The sequence below is a fragment of the Callithrix jacchus genome, chromosome 20 (genome assembly GCF_049354715.1).
Source record: "Callithrix jacchus isolate 240 chromosome 20, calJac240_pri, whole genome shotgun sequence".
Classification (NCBI taxonomy): Eukaryota; Metazoa; Chordata; class Mammalia; order Primates; family Cebidae; genus Callithrix; species Callithrix jacchus.
In genome coordinates this window covers 22,559,864-22,586,526 of record NC_133521.1, presented here as the reverse complement: position 1 = coordinate 22,586,526, position 26,663 = coordinate 22,559,864, and the positions used below count along the sequence as shown (strand labels likewise).

The 26,663-nt window shown below is 41.2% G+C and overlaps 1 protein-coding gene across 2 annotated transcripts in view; it reads left to right on the top strand.

Annotated features, from left to right (window-relative positions):
• CDH11 (cadherin 11) overlaps positions 1 to 26,663 on the top strand; it is a 171,977-nt gene that overhangs the window by 48,176 nt on the left and 97,138 nt on the right. Inside the window, exon 2 of one of the 2 annotated variants that reach the window (XM_035282234.3) lies at positions 1,210 to 1,487. The exons of the other annotated variant lie outside the window; for it this stretch is intronic. The gene's annotated coding sequence lies outside the window, so the exon portion shown is untranslated. The remainder of the gene's footprint in view (positions 1 to 1,209; positions 1,488 to 26,663) is intronic. 2 annotated transcript variants of the gene reach the window in all.

The following is a 26,663-nucleotide window of genomic DNA, read 5'->3' as shown; positions in this document are numbered from 1 at the left end:
TATATAAATCTACTATATATGGAATAGCTGGGTGTGTTGGCTCATGCCTATAATCCCAGATACTTGGGAGGCTGAGGCACAAGAATCATTTGAGGAGGCAGAAGTTGTAGTGAGCCAAGATTGTGCCATTGTACTCCAGCCTGGGTGACAGAGGGAGACACTGTCTCAAATATATAAGTAAATAAACTAATTAATTAATTAAATAAAATGTAACTGGACAATTTCAGTCTTTTCCCTTCTGGATTTTTAGGGGAAAGGAGGGCAGGGAAAGCTGATGGGGTCTAGGTTTCTTGTTTTCTCTAAATATTCTGAATTTTCAGCAAGTGAAATTACATTGAGTTCCTTCCTTCCACTTTGGTCCACATACTTATATATGATTGGATTTTCAATAACTGTGGTTATACACACACGCAAAATGTAGTGTTATAACCTAAGCATTTATTCTGCAAGGTCAGTTCACCTGGCCGACACAGATCACGCTAATGATGATAATGATCAAAATAGGTAGCCCTTATTAAGAGCTTGCTATGTGCTAAGTGCATTGCTTGAATTAACTTATTTAATTTCTACAGGAAACCCTAACTGGGAGGCAAGCTCTAATCTCCATCTTAGCAGTGAAGTGATGGAAGTATGCAGAGGGTGGGTAACTGGTTTAAGACTATCCAGCTAGTGACTAGAACAGGTAGGATCAGGCAACTTGCCCAGAGCCTCCTCTCTTTGCCACTTTACAATACACAATATAATAGTGTAAAATAAGTTTACGTTGTACTTGAAGTTCTAAAGCAATCGAATGCATCCTTTTCTTCAATAGACACTCCATTGTCAAGTGTCTTTCTATTCTGAAAGATCTATCCCTTTAAATATTTTAAGTTAAAAATGCTTCCTAAAACAATAAGAGTAATAGATAGATGATAGCACTTTGTTTAAAAAAATGTCCATACAATTTTGGCTGCCAAATTTAAAATTTGGACAAGGAGATGCTTTTAGTTCAAGGGAAGACAAATAGTACAAGGTCCTCTTTTGGATTGGGACCCTGCCGTGGTCTGTGGGTACTGTAAGCCTGGTGGGCACGATATGATCTTGCCCCTGCCCGACTTGGCTTCTTCTCTGCCTGTTTTGCAGCAGCCTCTGCACTTGCCTCTCTTGCTTGTGTCTGTGTGGATCTCATTAGCAGGGGGTGTGTGTCTCACTACAGTGGCTCATTCACAGGGCTGTTGGCAGTGCCAGGGATGAGGAGCCGCCTCTCCGGCCGTCCAGAACAAAGCTGGGCCGAGCCCTCTCACGGTCCTGTGGCCCTTGGTGTCCCCACGTGAGATGTCCCAAGATTGAAGAGAGAAGGTGCCTCTGGGCGATGGCATCCCCAAGGCTGGAATCTGCATCTCAAGGAAGTCCCTCGGTGGCCAGCTGCTGCACCGTGACCTTTGTGATGGTGGAGTGAGTAGGCACTGGAATTAATAAGCCTGGCATCTCCATCTGCCAGCCTGAACGTAGGTGCCAGTTACTATTGCCCAGCACAGATGAGGGACGGGAACGGTGGCGCATAGATCCAGGCAAAGGGGATCGGCTTTTGTGGACACAAGCTTGAGGTTGGCAGTGCCGTTTTATTTATGCCCTGTCCCTGCTGCAACAGCTGCCGCCTCTGTACGCCTTGACGCTTTCTGTACTTTCGGCTCGGGTAGTGATCTTCCTTTGATTCGGGTTTTGTTTTTATTCTAGCCTGGTTGCTGCTGCCAGAGCCATGGCTCAACGGCTTGGCCTGAACTGTTGATCCGAATGTCAGGAGTTTCCAAAAGTTTGTTCCGGTCTATCTTTGAGAGAAATAGCATGGACTGGATCCCATCGCCAGATTGTGGTGTCTGGGGACACGCGCTTGGGGCACTATTTCCATCTTCTGTCTTTGTCTGATCTCCTCCTCATTAAATCTTCCTCGGTCTGTGGAGCTGACTACCAATTGGTGCCTGACCTAGTTACAGAGAGTCACTACGTAACCCCTTACTCATCATCATAAATGGATCATAACGGTTTGTTCATTGTGATTCAAAGTGGACTCTGCTATTTTAGAGTCATTTCTCCCTTTTTGAAGTTTGTGCATGTGGGTGCATGTGCATCTGTTTATGCATGCATGTGTGTATGCACGTGTGTGTGTGTGTGTGTGTGTTGTGCAGCTGCCTAAATGAAGCTGGCATTTTCCGTTGCTATGCGGGGACTCTGCTTTTGGAAAACACTTCTGAGGTGTTGTATGGAATTGTTAATGGGCTTGCTGGTTTCCTTGCCTTGACCTCCTTTTATTTTCTACCGGGAGCACTTTCTCTCAAGCACAGGTTCTCCCATTTTCTGCTCAGGGTGTCAGCCCTGTGGCCGCTCTTCTGCCAAAGGGCACCAGGGAGTTTCTCAAGGGACCTTTTGAACCGTTTATTCAATGAATGAAGAGTTCAGTCGGACAGTAACGAGAACGGCACATACCTCTGATTGGTCCCTGCCTCAGAATTGCTGGGGCATGACTCATGCATTTGGCTTTTGCCTCTGCTGATCTCACAAGCCATGTGGGAGAGTTGGTTTCTTTTTCAGCGATCTCCCAGAGTCTGTGACCTGTCATCACCATTTTGCCTTGCATTTTGAAAAATACCCTCCCTGAACAAACTGTGTTTATCAAGTAATAACAAATTCCCTTTCCTATTTTTAATTATTCATTTGTATCTATTTTCCAATCAGAGCTTCTAATTAGTATGAGTTAATCAAAGTTAACATTTATTTATTTAGTGAGCACCTTCTGTTTGTCTGACCTACACCAGGTGAAGGCAATAGGAAAGTGAACAAAATTCAGTCTTAGCCGTGGTTTCCAATGCATAATAATATTGTTGTTGATTTACTTAAATTCGGGTAAAATTTATTGCTCACCCATGGTGTGTTTGGGGCTGTGCGAGTGCCTTATATATATCCCTCCTTTAAACTTCAGAGGCAACCCTGTGAGTTTGGCATTAGAGATACCATATTTTAGACGTGGAGACTGAAACATGTGCAGTTGAGTTGGGTCACTCACTCAAAGTCACACATATAATTACAGAGTAGCAGGATTTAAACCCTGGATTGTTGGACTCCAAACTTCCCACATGGAGATTAGAGTCACTGGCTCCATGCATTCCTTCCTCCACTCTCCTGCTGGATAGGTGTTTGATTTTGTGGGCATGAGGAGTGCCCTGTGTTCTCTCCACGTTCCGTGGCTTCTGGTTTTGTGTCTGAAAATCCTGAGTACACATGAATTTCTTGCCCTATGAAATAAGGGATCCTCTAGCTTTCTAAGATACTACACTTACTTACCTCTTGATTGCTTAGATGGGGAAAGTGAAGCTTGGAATGCAAAGGAATTTTCCCACAGTCATGCAGTGGCATCATCTGGGCTTAAACTCAGCAATTCTGATCTTCAGGCTGGTGGGGTTATTGGCTAATTTATTCTGAGTGAGGGAGCTAATCTCACGTTCTCCTGGGAAATTCTGTCCAGGGTTGAGGTCAGAGCAGCCAAAATTAGTTACAATGCAAGCTCATGAGAGACGAGGGTCTAATCTTGTTCATCACTATGTCCCAGGTCCCCAGGACAGTCCTATGGTGCAGTTGGTAGTCAACTGGTATGTGCTGGAGGAATCAACTGGATGAAATGAAAGGGGCTTCCACAGAAAACCTTTTCAGGTTCATGCTACAGATTTGGTAGTTGCTTACTTTTCTTCCTGGGTTGCCTTAACCCCAGAGAGTATTTTAGACTCAAATTGATGGTATCGATATTTAATTTGACACTTCGATGATTCAGTCATTTGGTATTGTACAACGATTTTCCTGTTTCTATTTTGGATTAAGTTGGCTTATTCTTTGGGCATCTCTGGGAAGAGTAGTTTTTCCTGGCTGTATAAGAAAGAGGATGCTCAGGTATTGCCATCAGTACCCCAGCTCACTTTGGATGTGGCAGGCTCAGGTATCCATGCTGCTAAAGAGGTACTTCATGTGGCATGAAGTGATGACAAGATTAAAAGGTGTTTCCAGAACAGACAATACATTAACCATTCTATTAGAAATGAAGAAGAAGAGAGGAAATAAGTCACCCATAATTCATTCACTCTGACTCATAAATTGTCCTTATTTTCTTCTTCCTCCTACTATTCAAATTAGTCAGAAATATTTTTACATTATTGTAATTGGAGTCAAGATTTGACGTCATAATGAACCATGTTGAAATAGTCCCAAAGTATTTTCCCATGTTTCTTTGTAAGTCACAGCATTATGACTTTGGGGAAACCCTGCAATTCCATGTACAGTGTGTATCGTATTTTACTTAAACATTCTCCTATTACAACAAGGCGATTGTAACTTTATGGGAACATAAAAAAGCGTTTCTTTGGCAATCTGGGTGAAATTTAATGAGACTGTTCAAAGAATTCCAATACCTACAAGGTCCTTTACTTCAAGTGAGTTACTCCCTTTGGAGTCAGCCTAATGCCCTGCTTTCCTAATCATATAAGAATACTTAAAACATGCATACGGAAACATAGAATTGGTACCGGAATTCTTTTGGTTCTCATTCTACTTTTTCATAATTTAAATAAGATGACATCGAAAGCAAGGATTTTTCTTAATTGCTCAGAGCGTTTTTCTTATTTCTGAAAATGGGTGGCATTTATCTGAAAGACAAAACAACATCAATAAAAAATGTTAAAAAAATTAAAATGAATGGCTTACAAATGCTAACCTGGTCTTTAATGTTTTTTCAGAAAAAAAAAAAAAAAACACTAGTAAAGCAGTAAACTGTTCAAGTAAATCCATCTGCTCACTTTCAGGTCAAACCTGTTAGGATTAGTTCTTTAATGAGGTTACAGGGTTTTGGGCGATGTGTCTGCAGAAATGATCTGGTAATGAGCTGACTTCGAAGAGAAGGTTGAGAGAGCTTTCATTAACTCGGTTTGCATCATAATTTGGCAAGGTCACTGGAGAGAGTCTTCTTTATGCCACTAAAAATAGACAGTCTCATAGATCCAATCATGCCGTCATCTCTCCTTGTTTTTTTTTTTTTCTCTGTAGTCATGTCTTATTTTGGTAGCTCTCTTCATTCTTCTCACCCACTTGCCTCCTTTGGAACCCTGCAATTACTTTGCATAAGACATTGCATCCTTGTGTGCTGAGGAAGAGAGGAAAAGCCCGACATTTAAAGCCCCTCACTCACCTGATTGCTTAATCTCCCAATTTCGCTTCCTCCCTCTTTCCCTCTTTCCCTCTTTCCCTTCCTCCTTTCCTTCTTCTCTCATTTCCTTCCTTTCCTCCTTTTCCTTCTTTTTCCCTTTCTCCCTGTCTTTATGTCTTTATGCCCCCTCCCTCCCTCCCTCTCTCTTCCCCCTTCCTTCCTCCTTCCCTCTCTCCCTTTCACCCTTCCTCCTTTTCTCCCTCTCTCCCTCCTTCCTTCCTTCCTCCCCCTTCCCTCCCTTCCTTTTCTCCTCTCTCCCTTACTCCCTTTCTTCCCTCCTTCTTCTCTTCTCCTTTCTTCTTCCCTCCCTCCTTCTTTTTCTTCTTTCCTCCCTCCTTCTCTTTCTCTGTCTCACCTTTACATAAGTCCCAATTCTTTGTGTCAGTGTGCATACAAATACTTGATATACAATTGTTTAAAAAGTAATAATGAATGAATGAATGAATGGTCAGAGCTACAAAAAAGACAAAATTCTTGAGAGAATGGTGGGGCTAGAAAGACTTCTGCTTCCCTTGAAAGCATACTTCACTACTATTTTAATACCTCCTTCTTTCACACTCTTGTACCCACCCCCACTGCCAAATATGTGCTCTACTTACGTTGTGTATGTGTTCTATCTATGCTTTATCATCTGTCTGTGGTTGTATGCATCTGCCCGTATCTAAACATATACATCTGTTCAGAGCGAGGTTCTGTAAAAATTCAGAGGACTCATTTAACGCCTTGATTCATTGTTTTTGTTTTCTTCTCCTGTTGATTTCTCTAATGTCATGTAGATTTTGGTAAAAAAAATCTTACCCTAACCTCTAAAACATATAACATGGTTAAAGTAGAGCTTCTGTGGATTAAACAGAAGAAAGGAGAAAATTGTAGGAATCTCTAAAATCCTCTCTCCAACTCTCCCCATCCTAACTCAGCCCCTGCAACAACCTTTGGGATACCCCAGGAATACAAGTCTTGGCCAAGAACGGTTAGTAAAATCATTACATTAGATCACTGTCGAGTTTTCATTTGGCTCTTACATCCTGTGATTTGTGATGTCTCTCAAACTTTAAGTCCAGGTCTCTGTGTTTATAGTTTGCAGCAAATGCAGGCGATTCTAAAGTAGGTATCACAGGAGCTATAAACACCATGCGGAAGACAGGTTTTCTGCTTTTCATAACCTCACAGGGATTGGAGGAGCAGGCAAAAAGTAGTCGGGAAAATGGTTTCTTAAAAACAACAAAATGTTCCAAGACATACGAACAAAATGACTGATAAAGATTGTTGCAAGTCATAGGTGTTGCCTCTCATTTCATCAAATAGTTACTGAGCATCAGCTGCCTGCCGGGCATTGTGTTAGTTTAAAGGGGTCCTAAGAACACATGATCTCCTCTCTGTTTTATTAACTTTTAAAATTTGCTTTGTGTATCTAATTCTTTGCTGCTCATTTTTCTGTTTACTTTTTAACTCTACCAGAGGCTGAATACTCTATTAAAAAGAGCAATCTTAGCCATTTGGTACCCAGGGATTTGACTGATGCCTGGTACATAGTAGATGCTCACGAAACATTTGCTCACAGAATTACACTGTGGCATCATCTCCGCCAGTCACGGTGGTTGGTGGAGATGAAGCCACAATCACAGCGTAAGCTTGTGTGTATGCGTGTGTGTGTGTGTGTGTGTGTGTGTGTAGTTGGGAAGGTGGACTGTCAGGAGGTGATATTTGGCCAAGACCTTGAAAGACAAGGATAAGTTTGTGAAAAGGGAAGAGGAAGAGATGTTTTGTTCAGAGGCAAATGTAGGAATGAAGGAAGAGTGAAACAATATGGTAAGTTGAGGCAAATAATGATTCCTAGGAGGAGCTTCCCCAGGTGAAGCCAAAGACCAGCTGAGGCTCACTAGTGAAGAGCTTTTCCTGAGGGCAGAGTGTGGTGGTGCTTAGGAGAGGACGCTCTGGAGTCAGACTGCCTGGATATGAATCCCTACAAACAAGGCAGGTGACATCAGTCACTCACCCTCTCTATCTTAGATTTCTTCACTTTCATATAGGGGTTATTTATGTGACACTCAACTTTAGCACAGTACCTGGAACAAAGCAGGCTTGGTTACTGATAAAAGTAGAGGAGGCCAATCCAAGGAGACCTTGAGGGTTTTGCAACCAGGAGTGGCATGAGCAGGCCCCTGGTAGAGTGCGCCTGTAGTAGCCATGTGAAGGATGTGCTGGCTTTCAAGTCCTCCTGGCAGAAAGAGGCTGTTGAGTCTATTCTTCTCTCTCCTCCTCTCACCTGCATGGGCCAGTGCTGCTGTTCTAAGCTGCTCAATAATTTTCTTTCCACTATGTTTAAGAATATTGCTTTGGGCCGGGTGCGATGGCTCACACCTGGAATCCTAGCATTTTGGGAGGCCAAGGTGGGTGGATCATGAGGTCAAGAGATCTAGACCATCCTGGTCAACATGGTGAAACCCCGTCTCTACTAAAAATGCAAAAAATTAGCTGGGCACGGTGGTGCGTGCTGTAATCCCAGCTACTCGGGAGGCTGAAGCAGGAGAATTGCCTGAACCCTGGAGGCAGAGGTTGCGGTGAGCCGAGATCGCGCCATTGTACTCCAGCCTGGGTAACAAGAGCGAAACTCTGTCTAAAAAAAAAAATTAGCTGAACATGGTGGTACACCATGTAGTCACCGCTACTGGGGATGCTGGGGCAGGAGAATCACTTGAACTCAGGAGGCAGAGGTTGCAGTGAGCCAGGATCATACCACTGCACTCCAGCCTGGCAACAAAGCAAGACTCCATCAAAAAAAATGTTGCTTTATGCCTTGCACAGGGTTGCCTCTGTGAGAGCCAATGAGATAAACAGCATGCTGGGATTGTTACCTGGAGTGGCTGAATCCAGCTGAGGACCAGTTTTATCTTCATGGGTCCTGTGGTCCTGTGCCAGATCACGTATCCCTGCCCTTTTTGTGATTTAGCCCTCGCAACTAATATGACTTCTTAGCCCAAGCTTTGCATATGACTTTCATTCAAATTATTTCATGCTGTTCTTTCTTCTTTTCACATTTTTAGCATACAAAATAGTCTTATATGTGTTTGTACTCTATACACCTTTGTAGGTGGCTTGAAATTCTCTTTGGAATAAGACAGGGCATTGGTAATATGCATAGCATGAATCATAGGGAGGGGTATGAGGTGGCGAATAGGCTGGGTGAGTCTTCAACCTAGTTTCTTCATGAAGGCCTACTTTCCTGGAGGGCTTTAGACTGTGCTCCCTCTTCCACCACCATGTCAGAACTGGCATTTGTCTCTCCCTGTCATTCCAAATTTCTCTGTCTTGGGAAGAGAACTGTGATTATTTTTTGTAGTCCCCTCATATAGCTGACCTGACATGCGATATTAATGAAGATGTGGTACAGAGACCCTGGGATGCTGGAGGCAGGGTCTGGGGCGATTAGATGTTGTAGGCTCTGCTTCTCGCCCACATCCCCCTTGGGCCCCTGTCTCTCTGTCCATAAAATAATTGTGGTGCCATGGATCCATATTCCCCACTCCTCAGTCATTCAGGTTTTGTCTTCTCTAATATCTGGGTACCACTCATATTGTCATTTACTTAACATTTTCTTTTGGCTCCTTCTACTTTATGCTATTTAAAAAATATTTTTGGAGAAAATTATACTACTCTCATGTCTGGCAAGCCAGTATCTCTTGTCATAAATATGAGGCAGCCCAAAAAAAGCAGATATAATTGAAAGGGAACAACATAATTGAATCCTCTCTGAGCCTGAGACTGCCTTGTCTTTGTTAAAAAAAAAAAAAAAAAAAAGATTTGTTCAGGAATCACTGCAAACAGAGACTTTCTCTTTGCTGACATCAGGACTGAAAAACAATTGAAAAGGTACTTCTGTATTTCACCCATTCATTGTCATTGAAAGCTAGTAATCTGGTAATTTGTTGGGCTCCTGTTGTGTTCAGTATTGCACTAATTTCTTTATGTTGAGTCTTTGTAACAGAATCCTGATACTTTTTTGATGATGGTCTTGACTGATGTTTAGTGAACAGTAAATTTGTGTCAGAAACAATAGCATGATGTACACATACAATCACCTCTGTGCTGACCACCTGTGTGTGAGGGGTTATGATGCTCTGACGAGTCCTAGAGGCCCAAGTAGGAATCAGCTTGCAGCAGCATCTCATGCCAGAGTCTTTCTTGGCTTGCTGGGGGGCATGCCCACTTGGTTTGGCTCCTAGATGGGGTCCCCTGGGCATTCTCTGATGACCATTTTGACTCTGAAAACCTGGCTGTGCCTATACATCACCATGAGAGCCAAAGGTGACCCCTTCCTGGTCCCCAACGTCTTCTGCACATGCAATGTCCTCTTGAAGACACCTGCATCATGGTATTGGATTTGGCCCATGAAATCACCAACTTGCGTTGAATACTAGAGAAATATCAGCTCTTAGCTCTGTGTTTCCCAAAGTGTGGTAGGAACACTGATGGAGGGAGGCGGGATGGTTTTAGCCAGGGGAACTGATTATTCCCATTACAATGCTCTGTAATTTCAAAATAGGAAAGAATCTTACTGTCCATCAAATCCATCCTGGTACCCAATGCCAACATTTATTTATTTACTGGATAAGAAATGTGACTAAAATGTTTCCAAATATGAAAGATCAACTTGTCAATGGTATATACACATGTGCATGTGTGTGTGTGTGTGTGTGTGTGTGTACTAACACACATATAGATACTATGATATGTCTCTATATATGGAATATTTGCAGATATAAAAGCCAAGGATGCATTTTAAAAACCTGTTTAGAAAGCTAGCCTCCTTGCCTCTTGGTCTTTTGGCTAAGATCAAGTGTAGAGAGCCAGACTCATTTTCTTGATGGAAGCCCTAAGATAAAGAATTCACAAATGAATATTGTAGAAGAAGACCTCCCCAAGCCTCTGATCCACTGATTTGCAGACAAACAAACCATTTTTCTGCCATTTCCATACTCATGATCCAAGCACAGTCTGGTAAGATGACCAGGCTCCATATAGCTGTTGACAATTATTTTTTTCTCTTTATAGTTCCTAACTATGGAGTTAGTAAAAGTAAACATCCAATATTTTTTAAAAAAAGAAAAGAAATAAAATAGTAAATGCATCCTTGAGGATGTGTGTTTTTTGTGTTTGTGTGTGTGTATGTGTGCAGGCACATTTACATCTAAAGCACACACACATATGACTTACAAATAAATCAAGGTCGAACAGCCTATGTAAAGCTTCCTATGAAAATAATACATTCTCGATATTGACAAATAATTTCTCCCATTCTTCAAGAATGTCGAAATTTGTGCATAGAAATGAAGAATGTTCTTCCACCAATAAAGAGCAGCAAATGCAAACTGAAACATTTAATGGCCTGATTCCCCTGCCAACCCTGAGTGAATCCAGTGTACTTAATGAGGTGATGAGGATGTAGAGCACCCGCTGGACTCTCCGTGGCTCACGTCAGCCCCTCTGTGGCCAAATTCAAATTTGTGCCAGAAGAAAATCAGTCTCCATTCACTGCAGCCCTTCCAAAGCACTTGCAAATAGGTGAGACTACTATGTCCAGAATTCAGTTTTTTATTTACTAAGTCATTGGTTTGAAAGCTCTTTTGAAGCATTTAGTTTGTGCGTTTGTCGACCTGATTATAAAGTGGACAGGAAAACATACATGCTTCTTATCCCTGTGGAGTTTATAGACACGCAGAGTTTGCACAGCTTGTGTATTCAGAATAAGTGCCTAAGAAGAGGTAAATAACAAAATGGCATTCTTTTCTTAATTTTACATTGCAAAAGGATAGTGCCACTTAATTTTGAGAAACCTTATTTTGTTTCTTTCTGAGTATCATGGCCCCAGAGGGAACTCTCTCCTATTATGTCATAAATCGGCGGATGCTATGGACAATGCAGTTTACTTTTATTACTGTGAAAAGATAGCAGGCTGTGACTATTTCTGGCACACAACAAAAACTGCAGTGTGTGTGTCTGTGTGTGTGTGTGTGCACGTGTGCACATGTGCGGTACTTCTCTGACTTTGTGAATCTGAAGATTTGCATACTCCAGAAACTTGGAAACAAGCAGATTTCTTGGTTATCTGAAAGTTGCCCAGATTTGATAAAATGTTAGACTGTCTCAGGCCTTGAGTGTGGTTAAAGGTCTTTGTTGTTCTTCCCTACGTTCATGGGTTCTCCTTCGTAGTTGGTTTCTGCTTTTTCTGGATAGTTAGGTAGCCTGGGAAAGTGATGTAGTCCTTAGTCATGTTTCTTTTAAATCATTGGACTACTTTCCTAATTTAGTGCCCTATTTTATAGCCAAAGACTGCGGTAGAGTATAGTTGTTGGGTGAATTGCTATAGATTCAAACTGCCTGTGTCCAAGTCTTGGCTTCACTGGTGAGTGGCTTTGTGATTGAGGGCAACTGTACTCAGTCTTTTTCTGCTCCAATTTCCTAGTGTGAAATAAAGAAAAACCACAGTACCTGACTTATAAGATTGTCATAAGATGAAATTGTATGTTGTAGGAAGGTACTTTAGCCCAGGACTGGTCGGTTGGAAATTCTCAATAAATTTTAGCAGTCATCATTGCCTGTTTGGATTAAGTTGTGTCCGTAGAATATTCGGCTCCCGGGGATAGAGAAATGCCGAGAGTTAGCATCATGTGTACACAACTGCATTCATGCCTTAAATCTCCAAAGATGATTAAATGCTTCATTTGGCATGTGAAGTATTTAGAAAATATTGATCACACCTTTTCAAACTTAATACTTGCACAAACACAGGCATTTAATGCCAGTCAGAAAATACCTGCTGGTTTCCCAGTCTTTTCTTGTTAATAGCCAATTATTTGCAAAATGATAGCCTACTTTACTGATTTTAAATATTAAAATATTACAGAAAACAAACCAAACAGTGCCACATTGCATTTATCAAAGCTGAATAATTTGTGCCAAGTGAGTACATTATTATAGTCCTTGGAAACAAATTACAAATTATACCTGTCATTTGACATCAAGTAGATAAAAGGCAATAGATATTTTCAATCTTTTAAATTTATATATATATATATACATATATATATATATGTAAAAGTTTGTGGTCGTTCTTTGTTTAACTACTACCATTCATTTATTTCTCCAACAGTCTAGCCCTGAGGAGGGTTAGCAGCATATCAACCTGGGCCAGATAAAACTGAGCATAATATGTGATTTCTGTATTCAAATAGCTCACAGCTTAGTTGGATACAAAGTTGGGAGGATGAAACAGCCATAAATAACAAAGATCTCTAATCGTGGGAGAAATCAAAAAGCACTATGTGACGCTAAAAAAGTTCTGAGGCCCTCTGAGTTTATACTAGGTACCGAGGAGAATTTCCATCAAAGTCATGTTAACAGCAAATGGAAGAAGAAAAGATCATATGCAGAGAAGCACAGAGATGCACAGCCTGCCAGGCCTAGGAACAACAGCACTTACTGAAGCAGGAGGTAAGGTGGGCAGATGAGACTGGTGGCAGATAGGAGATAGATGGATAAGCTGTGTTAATAAATGAGGAGTGTGGGCATCTCTTGATTTGACAGGAAATCATTTAGAATTTTGTCTTTTTTTTTCATGTAAAAAATCACCATTCTTCTAGTTGGTGGCTCCTATCGAGAAGGGAATTTCTGTTTGATCATGTGCATTACTTTCAAATGTTTACATATTTATCCATACACGACAAGGAGACAGATAAGTAAAATAAAGTCAGCTACAGAAGAAGAGGTTAAGGTTATTCTGAAGCATACATGATTGTGTGCATGCTGGTTGCTTTGCTCACCCTAGTAATTCTTTTGAAAACTTTACATACTGACCGTATGGACACTCTTAAAACTTTCTGGCAGCATGCTTATATTTATTTTTGTCTTCTCACCTCCGCCCTAAAAAAAGCAAGTTTAAAAAGTAAAATTGCTAGTATTTTAGAGAAAAATAAAATATATACTCCTGGAAAAAGTCTTCGTTTTCCTTCTATTCTAGCTGTTCTCAAATTGTTAATGATATAAATAGTCTCTCTCCCTACATGTAGCTTTTATAGTGGGTGTGCTTAGATATTTCCCCTTATTCCAACTTTTATTCCTCTTTCTTCAGTAGCAAAATCATCATGGCAGAGTGGGAAGGGAAGAGTCTTTGGAGCAAGGGGAATCTAGATCGGAATTCCCACTCTGCTGTTAATTAGCTTGGTTATCTTGGGCAAGTCCTTTAACTTCTCTAAGTTCTAATTTCCTCCTCTTTCAGGAGGTAGAAATAAAATTTATAGTGTTGTAGGGAAGAGTCATTTTTATAAAACGCATGTAGAAGCACTACCACTATAATACCAGTGGCATGTAGTAGGTGGTACATAAGACTGGAGCATCAGTACTGCTCTTGTTACTATGTTAAAAGGAGAAAGTGAAGCTCCATAATTTGGGCAAGAAATAAGGATAAAATGTAGTGAGTAGGGAGGTTTGCTCATATGCTAGATGACTGTTTGTTTATTCATTTCCCAAAGATATGACAAAGGCTGTGAATATTTATTTAGTTCTGCTCCCAATAGCCCTTCTAATAGGGAATTATTTGGGTACAACGAAAGACATTTGTAAATGCGGCTGATAAGACCAGCATTGGACAAGGACTGTTTTGTTGGACACAAGAATTCTATTGTCCCTGGCTTCAGTTGTCAAGTGCCCGGGGAACCCAGAATTTATGGTGGCAGCACAATGGGCCTTTCAGGGCCCAGGGAAAGAGCTGTGAGATCCTGCTCCCTGGCTTTTCAAGGCCTCTAGTCTTTTTATCAGGCCTGGACAATGCTGGATTCAGCGGCTGCCTGAGCCTCCTGACCGTCCATTGGCCGTCAGGTATTGTGCAGTAATTACTATGGTGACAATGGACTCTCTCTACACTCGTCCATCGGCGCTTTGGAAAATGGTGAAGGTTGTCACTTTGTATTAGGTGCCTCTGAAAGCATGGCTTACTTAGAAAAACTACCAAATAGAAATGAAGATAATCATAGTAAGAGTTTGATTTAAAAGGCCACTGTGTCAAATCTGTTTGGAGCTCAGAAACTCTTTATGGATGTTTTCTTGTAATTACAGACAGACATTGGGCATCACCCTCTGTACAGGCAGTAAGGAGCCAGCCTTGGAGGTTTTGTGGGAAGGGATGAGCAGAGGGCTGCTGGTATCCCTTAACCACACAGTGGGAGCAGAAGCTGAGTCCAGGAACTTTGAGGGATCTCTAAACTTCTTTGAGACTCAGTGTCTTCATCTGAAAAAAGAATAAGATACAAAATTCTTATAGATAAATATTAATTACATGTTATAAGATTGTATGTTAATATTTATGCACATATCAATATTGGTTCTCTGTAAATGCTTATACATCTATCATAGCAGTTTTTGAATAGCAAATATACAATAAACAGTAAAATGTTTAATCATGCAGAATCATAGAAGCACAATATATCTTTTCATAATCACAACTGTTGACTATTGAGTGTATCAGCGAAGTGTTGCATGTGTTATGATTATTCTCCACAATCATTCTCTAAAATAATTATTATTCCCATTTTATAGTGAGGAAACTGAGTCTCAGAAAGTTCTTGCTTGCCCAAAGTCAAACTAGCTTACAGGAGGAAAAGCTTGATTTTAAGTCTTGTTCTCTCACATGCAATAGCTTCCTGCTTCTCCCGTTTTTCAAAAAGAATTCATGATCTATAATCCTATCTTACAAAATATGCTTTACCATATGGTTTTGGAACTTTGGCAATAACAGGAAAGAAAAACACCCAATGGAGATTATTAATTGAGTTTAATCATCCCTTCAACAATGTCAGAAACGTATGATGCTCAAAAAAGGAAGAGCTCCCATCTGCAGACACCCAGGGATGACTGCATATATGTGGCCCCTTCTCCTGTCTGCACAGAGCAACATCAGCAAAGCAAACTGGTATTTCTAGAACACTGGAAAAGTGAAAAAGTGGATGCTCATTGTTCAACTTCTTTACCAAATGAAAGTTTTAAAAACCTAACATTTTGCTTGTTTATACAACAGTAATATGTAAACATTTAATTATAGTTTTCTTTAATCAATTATGTTCCAAAATATCTAAAATTTCCCATTGTGTGTGTGTGTGTGTGTGTGTGTGTGTGTGTGTGTGTTTAGAGAGGGACTCACTTTATCACCCAGGCTGTGCGATCTTGGCTCCCTGCAGTCTCAACCTCCTAGGCGCAAACGATCCTTAAATGTCAGTTCCTCAAGTAGCTGGGATTACAGGCACCTGCCACCATCCCCAGCTAATTTTTTATGTTTTGTCATATTTTCCAAGGTAGTCTTGAGCTCCTGAGTTCATGTGATCCTCCTGCCTCGGCATCCCAAATTGCTGGAATTACAGGCATGAGCCACAGCAGCTGGCCCTCCCATTGTGTTTTTGCAAAAAGAAGAAATCATCTGTAGTCACACAGCACAGGAATAGGCATGATTTGCCCTGGGGAGTGGGTCTCCCTGTGGGTTCTAAACCTGGGGAAAAAGGAGAGGATTTAGTGATCCAACCCAGTTATGCTACTTCCTTGCTTTATGCACTTGGGCATTTGCCATTCAAACTCAGTTTCTCCATCTATAAAATGGAGCTGTCACCATCTCCTCAGGCTATGCTGCTCCTTTCAATGGCAACGCTTTCCATTGTAATGGAGAACCTAAGAGAGAGAAAGCAGAAAGGAAGGACATGGCTCTGCAGGTACTGAGCCTTCCACACGAGCAAAGCTCAGCAAAAGGGAGCTGCCACCATCACAGGTGCATCCTCCTCTGACTTTTTTGCTTGATTTTGGTATGCTTGCCGAGTATATCCTTTATCCCACTTTATACACTCTGGCTTCACAGTGCTCTTTTTCCTGATTTCTCAGTCTCTCTGAAATAATATATGGCATGTAGTGTTCTGAGCCCCTAAGAGGCTTAGTGCTGTGGGCAGCCAAGTGCAATAATGGAAGGGCTGATAGATGGCAATGGCACTGTACTTGAAGACAGCCCGTGGTGTGCAGAGCTGGGAGATGACAGAGAGAAGTTCCGAGAGCAAGTAGGAAGTGGGTGCCGCAAGGCTGGAGTGTAGTTTCCTGGCTCAGAATGGGACACAGGATTCCAAGTCTGGGGGAATCATGAGCTGTGGGGAAGATGAAGGAAAATGAGCATTCCAGCCATGAAGACCAGTGCAGAGAATGCAGAAGCAGATGAACTACTGTAGCCCACACAGCCGTCTTACCTCCATCAACTATGCTAGAAGCATAAAGAACAACTTGGATTTCATACATTGGTTTTTTTTTTTCTTTTGTGAGAGACATGATATAATTGTATATCAAAAAATTTCACAGAATCCACAGTCCCTCTTTCTCAAATGTCTGCAGTGATTAGAATTCATAGACAATTCTCCATCTATTTTTGCTTTTTTTCCAACGCTTTTTTGATTGACTGCACAGGCTTTTGGTGAAAGGATTTCTACAGGAAACATTTTTGCAGGGAGGTAAATCATACTAGACAAAGTGGGGAGTTGAATCCATTTTTTATAGATTTGAGAAGTAAACCTTTTTAAACATGCTGGGCACAGTAACAGCTGCATATTATTATTATTATTATTTATTTATTTATTTTTAGATGGAGTCTTGCTCTTTTTCCAGGCTGGAGGGCAGTTGCATGATCTCGGCTCACTGCAACCTCTGTCTCCTGGATTCAAGCAATTCCCCTGCCTCAGCCTCCTGAGTAGCTGGGACTACAGGCACATGCCACCACACCCAGCTAATCTTTTGTATTTTGGTAGAGACAGTGTTTCACTATGGCCAGCATGGTCTCGACCTCCTGACCTCATGATCTGCCCGCCTCAGCCTCCCAAAGTGCTGGGATTACAAGTGTGAGCCACCGTGCCCAGAAACAGCTACATTACTAACAGAAGACTAGAGAAGAAAAACAGAAGGTACATGGACTACGAAGTCAGCACTGCTAGATTTCAACCCTACCCAAGGCATTATTGGCTGTACACTTTCAGAAAGAGTCCTACCTTTTTGTGCTGTAGAGTAAGATGGCTTTCATAATACTCAGAATGGTTTTATGTGTTTAAAGATAATTTATTGATGAGACACATTGCAAATATCTTTTCCACCCCTATTTATAACATTCCAGTTATCCTTCTATTGCTGAGTAACTTGCCATACTAACATTTAGTGGCTTAAGACAACTATTTATTACTATCTATTATAGTGCTGTGGGTTGAACGAATTCATTTAGTTATTCTTATTTATTCTTTCCTGCCATGTAGTCAGATGGCTGGAGTTATATGAAGCTTTGAATGGATTAGGTATTTAAGATGACATTTTTAGTCACCTGTCTGGCACCTCAGCTTGGAAGGCTGAAAGAGCTGGAGATGGATTGATACCTATTTCTCCATCCATGTAGCTTCTCCACCTGGCTGTCTGGAGCATTAGTCAGCTTATGCTGCTATAACAAAATATCACAGATTGGATTGTTTAAAGCACAGACCTTTATTTCCCAAAGTCCTGGAGACCAGTAGATTTAGTTCCTGGTGAGGGTCTTCTTCATGGTTTGCAGACAAGACCCCTCTCACTGTGTCTTCACATGGCAGAAACAAAGAGAGAGCTCTGCTTTCTTTTCTTTTATTGAGGGAGTCCAATCCCGCAAGACTCTGCCCTCATGAACTCATCTAAACCTAATTGCCTCCCAAAGGCCCCACCTCTGAATCATCACATTGTGGGTTAGTGCTTTAACATGTGAATTTTGGAGAACAAAAACGTTCAGTCCATAACATTCCACTTCTAATCCTGAAAAATCCATGTCCTTCTTACATGCAAAATACGTTTACCCTATACCAGCAGCCTCTAAAATCTTAACTTGTTTCAGGATAAACACTGAGGTCTAAAGTCCAAATTGTCGTCTAAATAAGTATGGTTGAGACTCAGGGTACTATTTATCCTTAGACAAAATCAGTATGGGTGAGACTCAAAGTACTGTTCGTCCTGGGGCAGCGTTTGTCTGCAGCTGTGAACCTGATAAATCAGATAAATTATGTGCTTCCAAAATAGAGTGGTGGGGCACGTGGAGGATAGGCATTCCCTTTCTGAAAGGGAGAAATTGGAAAAAAGAAAGTAGTAAGGGGTTCCAGGCAAGTTTACATAAAAAAGCAAATACCGCTGAATCTTAAGTCTCAAGAATAATTTTCTTTGGTTCCATGATCCACCTTTTGGACTCACCACGGTGGAGGTCCCTCTCCTGTGGTTCATATAGTATCACTTCTGCTATTTCATTGTTATGCAGAGCCAGCTCGTATTTCCATAGAAGGAGACTGTCCAAGAGCATGCCTATCAGAGGGTCTGGGTTACCGGGCATTTTTGGAGAGTGGCTGCAGCATGTAACGTGGTTGACAAGCAGGGTCCTTCCTCATCTGGTATGCATTGTGTGAACTGCTGCATGTAGCATTTCCTCCGTGACTCCCTGTGCCTCTGGGAATAACTTCAGTGTTACTCTTCCCTGAGTAATATTTGAAGAAATAGCACACAAGAGGACAGCTTTATTGTTCATCATGCTACAGTCACCAAAAACCAGGCTCTCTGAACAAATTTTAGTAGATCTAAGGTCCATCCACAGTCCTTCACTAAAAAGGACTTCTGTTTGCCTGTTTGTTGTTTTGGGGAGGGCTTTGTGTAGAATATGAGATGGAAGCAAATTCAGACAAGAAAAGAGATTTGGAAAGAGATGAAGTCAAGTCAAAGAAAATAAGCTGTTTAAGCCCCTAACACAGGCTGAGTTGATCCTAGAAGGTAGACGCCTAGAGATGAAGGACATTCAAGAACTCCTTTATGCTGTTGTGTTGGGGAAGCTATGCCAGCTGGCACCTTTCTTGGTTCAGTGCCTCAGTTTTTAAAGATGACAGCTGTTTAGACACTCCATATTCTTTTCTTTATTCACTCAACAAATACGCATTGAACAGATGCTCTGGGCTAGGAAATGTGTTAGACATTTGGGGAGATAGGAAGATGAATCAGACCAGAATCCAGGCAGAACACAGCCCCCACACAGAAAGTCCAGAATGTGGTGGTGTGGGTGGGGGAAATGCAATCTTGAAAAGAGTTGCAACCTTGTCAGCCCAATACTCCGGTCTGCCGGGGTGGGGACTGCATCTCCTATCACCACTACCGCTACTGCTACTCTTCATCCTTGAGCCGATTGTCCGTGAAAATCTGTCAACACCAGAACAGTGCTCTTACTTTAGGAAGGAAGACATTGCTTTGGCATTGGAACATAGGTTCTATCAGAAATGGGCTCCAAGTCTTCATACCTTCCCCCATCAGCTTGTTCTTAGTGCAAGAGCAAATGTATGTGAATTACACAGCATGTTATAAGAAGTTGTGTGGAGGATTGCTGTTACCATTGTTATCAAACTACCAAATGCACATATGGTTAATCACACTATCCAGTGGTACTTATAAATCCACGACAAGTTTTTCTCACTTTTCACATAATTTTAGTAATTTGTGTATCTCTCTCTTTGCACACCTGGATTGTCATCTAAGAGAAAAGTCCGTTGTATGCAACTGTGTTTAATAGTGTATCACTTGGTCAATTCATGCCACTGCTAGGTTACTAATGATCCTTTCACTTTTTGCAGAAATCACTGTGTTTTCGGCTCAGTGGCCCTGTGACATTCCTTCCAGTTGTCATTTGTTGAGTGACCAATCAGATGGGTGGAGTGTGTTACAGAAATTGGCAGCAAGTATCCAATGGGTGAAGATGGTAAGATGGACTAACATTACTGAACAATTCACATGTTACTATGTATATCAAGACGGAAATTATGCCATTGGTCCATCTCTCAAATGTGGCTTGATTTGGACCTTCACTAAAGGCAAAAGTAGAATCTGAGAGGAAGAGAAAGATCTACCTTTTTTGGTATTGAGGAATGTGATTATTCAGTGTTGATGTTATCGGATTCTCTTTATTGAACACTTATTATGTGCTAGTAATAGTAAGATCTGGACGAGAAAGAAGGAGCCAAAGGGACTATAATTCTTTAGCAAGGATTTGGCTGAACAGACCAACTAATATGATTGCCATGTTGCTTTTTTCCCCCTTTCCTTTTGAAAATAAAGTCTTAAAATGAGAACAAGGTAGCTTATATCCCACAAGGAAATGAGATTGCTAGGAGGTTGAACCTTTTAGACTTCAAATGACAGGGCCCTCCATCATGAGCCAGGAGGCCTGATTTCAACCCCCAGATCCAACTCAGCAGAGTTGGGTCTCATAGACTCACTGTCTATGCTATGAGACTAATGCTCCATTTACTGGGTCACCAGGGTGGCTGGACCCAGGACTTCTAACAGTTCTTGTATTTTAGGATTCTATTAATCCATTTACCTTCTCCATCTGCTGAGTGGTAACTGGAGCAATTTTCATGGGACATATCTAAATATCCACATAGAAATTTAAGAATTAATTCTACCAGTGTGACTTTTCACTCTTGGGGAATCCAGACCTCCTTAGCCAAGTGTCTATGGCTTATCTTCACATGGATATCCAGTGGATGCCTTAACTACATGTGTTAAATCCAGGTTTTTCCTGGGTCCCACATATGTGTAATAGTATCAAGATTCACTCAGAATAGAAACATGGGCCGGCTGCTTTACGCCTCTCAACCCCTCATCTCCAATAGCAGTTAATTCCTCTTAATTCCTGTTCATTCTATTCTCTGCCTATCTCTGAAATAGTTTTGTTTAGCTCTATCCCTACTGCCACCATTCAAATGCAAGTCAAGCCTTCTTTCTCCAATATTACTGAAATTGTTACCTAATAGGTCTTCTCGCCTCCAAGGTTATTTCTTGCTCATCAGCTCCAACGTGATCCACCATCTATATACATCCTGAACAATGTCCTTAAATCTATACATTATGTTTCTTTTCAATTTATTCCCTTTCAATGATAGAGATAAGCTTTTCTTAACAAGCTTCTAGGATCCTTTAATGAGAAGGGGTACTGTTTTGCTGTCCAGATTCATCTCTCAGCTGCTATTCCCTATCCACCTTGCCTGTATTATATATATATATCCACTCTAGGATCTCCTCACAGGACACAGCTATTTTTCCCCAAAGCCTCATAATCTCTCTCCCCTCATAAGGACTCTTAAGAAATTTTATATCTTAGCTTGGACTTCACTATCTCTAAGGAGCTTTTATAATAGCCTAAGATTACCTAGACAATACTTCAGCAGCCAGGGATTACACCATTTTCTGTGATTTCTACATTGGACTGTAATTGCCTACTTAGTGGTCTGTCTTCCCAGCTAGACCTAAAGATTTTTGAGGACAGGACTTAGTTGGGACCACTGTGCTCCCAGGTGTAAGTACTGTATCTGGGCCAAAGTATGCACTTAGTAAGTACTTATTAAGCAAATGAATAGGGACCCTCAGTATATTTTTAATTAAATGTGAGGAAGGTGGACTAAGGTGACTACACAGAGAAAAGTAGTAATAACAGCAGCTAACAGGATTTGCATGCTTATTATAAGTCAGCTATCTAGGGGCATTAAAGGTATCACTCCCCTTAATCCTTGCAAAAGCCTTATGTTGTAGGTATTATTAATATCCAACATTTTATAAATGAGAAAACTCAATCTTGGAGAATGTGTTAGTCTGTTTTCACACTGCTATAGATAACTTCCCTGAAACCGGTAATGTATAAATGAAAGAGGTTTAATTGACTCACAGTTCCGCATGGTTGGGGAGGCCTTGAAAAACTTACAATCATGGCGGAAGGAGAAGCAGGCATCTTCTTCACAAGGTGGCAGAAGAGAGAAGAGAAGAACGTGTGAAGGGAGGAGAGGCCCTTATAAAACTATCAGATCTTGTGAGAACTCACTAAGTATCACAAGAACAGCATAGGGAAAAATGCCTTTATGATCCAATCCTCTTCCTCCCTACACACTTGGGGATTACAGGTTCTTCCTTTGACATGTGGGAAATTATAGGTTCCTCCTTCGACACATGGAAATTACAACTTGAGATGAGATTTGGGTGGGGGCACAGAGTCAAAGCATATCAGAGAAGATAAGTAACTTGTCTATGGCCATAGTACTGTAACTTTTATCCTTGAAATCTGCATGTATGGGAAGTCCAACTTTAGCCAGTGCTTGTGTCTCTTACCACTCTCCCTGTCTGCCTTTCTCCTGAATGAATCTCCCATATTATGGGCAAACACCGTTATCTCCACATAAGGCCAGGGGCTTCTCCTGCACCCTACACAAGCTATTGTTAGATAGACAGTACTCCCCTGTGACTGTGAACTATAAGTTTCTGATAATTTCTCAAGTATTTCACACTATGTGTTAATGTGGGTCTGTTTTGGGAGAAAATTTCAACTTGGGGAGTCCCTACCTCTTATGCGCTCGTCAATGTTTGTTGAGGGAATACGCCAATGAATGAAAACACTTATCCTAGAAGCAAAATTGCACTCCCCTACGAACGCTTCAGAACGATTTGGAAATTGTATGACTGACTCCTCTCACATTTGCTTATTTTGTACTCATTTGCTCTGAAGCCTGGCTCAGCAGAGGAAGTGCATCCCTCCTGTGGTTATGTCTGTGAATGATGATCACTTCATTTCTGCTGAGCCAAGTGGGGCTCTTCATTTCATTGGCCCTTTGAATTCTTCAGTAAGATGTGCAAGTGACATTTCCTATTTTTCTAGATAATAGGGACAATTAGAATGAGGTATCAATGAATCAGAGTCAAAAGTTAAATAGAAAGTACTTGAATTTAATTTCATGTCTAGGAAATCTGTTAGATTTTTTTTTAACCTGGAAATTAAGAACAGTCTATTTTGAAGAGTTCTGTAAAGCTTTTATTGCAAGGAGAGGAAGGTAAATTACTTCAATGCTGGTGGCATGAAACCTTTAAAAAACAAAACAAAACAAAAAACAGCAGGAATGCAGATGGAACAATCCTTTGATTTTTTTTAGGATAAGCTTCTTTGATGGAAAAGAATTCTGTGCCTGGTGGAGGAAAAGAGGTGTTCTTGATCACACTGTAAGTATTTTGAAGAACAAAACTAACAAATCACTTTAGCTGAGACCCAGATTCTTGATTCCCAAGCAGTTCAAGATGCCAGGCTTTCTAGAACAGGCACCTATGAGCTGCCACAAAGGCAGGCAGAGAAGAAAGGGCATTTTCTGTTTCCTCAAGGAGTTTACGGTCAGGCAATTGCATATAGCAGTCAAAATCCAAGTGGGAGGAAAGACCGAGAGAGACTTTAAACAAATGTGGCATGGGCTCACAGGATCGGCGCTCTGGTTAACTTACAGTGAAATCCACTGGAGCTTGAGCTTCCATTTCTAGCACACCTGTCTTACTTAGGTACCTTCCCACAGCAGAGGAGGAATTGTCAGGGCAACTACAGAATAAGGCTTCTGAGCCCTGTAACCTTTCTGAGTTTTCCATAGGTCATGGGGGCCTAGAAATGAACATGTTGGAGAAGTGGAAGGGATTTGCCCTTTGCTCAAGAGAAGTGTACACACATTGGCATCCTGCTGAGTAATAACCAGCAGGAATTGCTGGCCACAGGTCACCTAATTATCTTTCATTTGCATAGAAGTCAATCCAAGAAAGCTGCTTCGGGCAGCTCCCCTGTACTGCAGAACCCACCAGGCTCTGCATTGTCCCTGACAGCTTGAAGTGTTGGCAGCCTGATTCCTAAGCCCCTGTGCTGCTGGGTCTGTCTGTGAATGCATATTTCCTATTCTGGGATGTAGGCCACTGTGGAGAAGGAGGCCAGGTATCTGTCTGTATCTGGTATCATCGGAATCATAAACAGACGCTCAGTTCGCTTGTTGCCTACACATTGCAGGCTCTTCAAAGTGTACAATGTGACTGTCATCACCACAATCAACTAATGATTGCATGAAGCTCTTATGTGACGGGCAACCTGAACATCCAACCCCTGCGCAAAATTATTACTAAAGGAAACACCTCAACCAAGGTTGTGCCTCTTTGATCTTGCTTTATTTAGCTGGTGTTGAGCAAAGAGGTCAATGACATTGATATTTTCTGAGCATGCCGTTGTACCAGACACTGTGCTATGTGCTTTACATTTATTATCTTGTTTGACGTTACCAAGACTTTGGCTGCTATGGGCACGGGTAATGATTCTTTCATAGATGAAGATACTGAGGTTTAGAGAGGTTAAAGAACTTGCTGAAGAACCCCCCCACCCCCATGAGCAACGGATACAGACAGGTCTCCACTCCTAAGTACAGCACTGTAGTGCCTCCTGTTGATCAAGGTCTCATCCAACTCTTTTGTACCTTTGCTTCAAGTCTTAACCAAGCTGGGATGGAAGGGAGTTGAAGGGCAATTACTATTATAGTTACTTTGGTATGACCATGTCCTAAATCCCTACTTGAGTTTTTTTCTTTTAATAATAGATTCAGGGGGTACATGTACATGTTTGTTCTGTGAGTATACTGCATAATGGTGAAGTTGGGGCTTCTGGTAACCCCATCACCAAACTATTGAACGTTGTAACCAATAGGTAATTTTTCAACCTTCCCGCAACTCATAAGTGAGGATATGCAGTGTTTGATTTTTCTGTTTGTGAGACTTTTCGCTTAGTAGCCTCCAGCTTCATCTATGTTTCTGCGAAAGATATGATTTCATTCTTTTTTAATGGCTGTGTAGTATTCTTTGTGGCTGTATAATATGTGGCTGTGTAGCATTTCATAATATACTACATTGTCATAAAAAAGAATGTAGTATGTGCGTGTGCATATGTGTGTGTATATATATATATTCTACATATATATGTGTGTATAGAGAGAATGTATATATGTGTGTATATACACACATGTATATATGTATATACACACACACATATGTACATACACACATTTTCTTTATCCTGTAATTTTTTGATGAGCCCTGAGATTGATTCCATGACTTTGCTATTGTGAATAGTGTTTGTAACAGACACATGAGTGCATGTGCCTTTTTGATATACTGATTTCTTTTCCGTTAGATAGATACTTAGTAGTGGGATTGCTGGGCTGAAAAGTAGCTTTATTTTCAGTTCTTTGAGAAATCTTTACACTGTTTTCCATGGAGGTTGTACTAATTTGCATTCATACTAACAGTGTATACGTATTCCCATTTCTTCACATTCTCATCTCCACTTAGTTTTAAAGGAGGAATAGCTGGTTCTGGCTAATGCAGCAGGATGTGGTTGAATGTATCCAAGGAGTGAGGGGCAACGATGACTAGAGGGGAAAAGACTCTGCCTGTGTTCACTCATCATCCTTCTTGAGAACATCTGTATATTAGGCCCTGGACTAGGTACTGGGGATACAGTAATAAATCAATGCATGAAGTAACTTAGTAAGGCAGTGTTGTATCAGCACAGCAATGAAACCGTACTGCTGCTTCCAAAGAACCCCTCTTCTTGTGATGGATCCAGGCTGGCAAACAAATAGCCATGGTACAGAGTTCCTTTTAGACAGCTCCATGGATCTGTGAGAACACAGAGGGGCTGACTCTGCTGGAGGAAATCACAGGGAGCTTCAGTGAGGAGGTGACCTCTGGGTTTAGACTTGATCATGAATAAGAATTTATCAGAAGACCAGGAAGGTTTTTCCAGGCAAAGGGAACAGTATAGAAGTTAAGTCAGTATGTGTCATTACTAGGTGGGATGTTCCATGAAATATTTGTTTTTATTTTTATGTATCCTTAAATAGATATGTTTAAATAGTTAAGATGGTTAAAATAGATAAAGATGGTTAAAATTGAAAAGGTGAAAAAGAGTTTGGAGAGAATTAAGTCTTCTTCAATTCCTATACTCTAGGCCTTCAATTTCCTCCCCTGGAAGACACTATTGTCAGTTTTTGGTGTGACTTCCAGAAAGTTTCGGGGCAGCTACAAACATACACATCCATATAGCCACTTCCTCCACATTCGTATACACAGATTACACCCATCTATAAACACTGTTTTACACCTTGATTTCTTTTATTGTTTTGAGACAGAGTCTCACTTTGTCACCCAGGTCGGAGTGCAATGGTGCAGTCTTGGCTTACTGCAACTTCTGTCTCCTAGGTTCAAGCGATTTTTGTGCCTCAGCCTCCAGAGTAACTGGGACTACAGACATGTGCCACCCCAGCTGGCTAATGTTCTGTATTTTTAGTAGAGATGGGGTTGTGCTACATTGGCCAGGCTGGTCTTGAGTGCCTGCCTGCCACAGCCTCCCAAAGTGCTGGAATTACAAGGCTGAGCCAATGTGCCCAGCCACCTTGATTTTAAAAGAAAGAAAGTATTAAGTTTTCTCCCTTGTTTTTTTTGCTTGCACTCATTTGATTTAAAACTTTTTTAAGTTTTAAAACTATTCAAACCT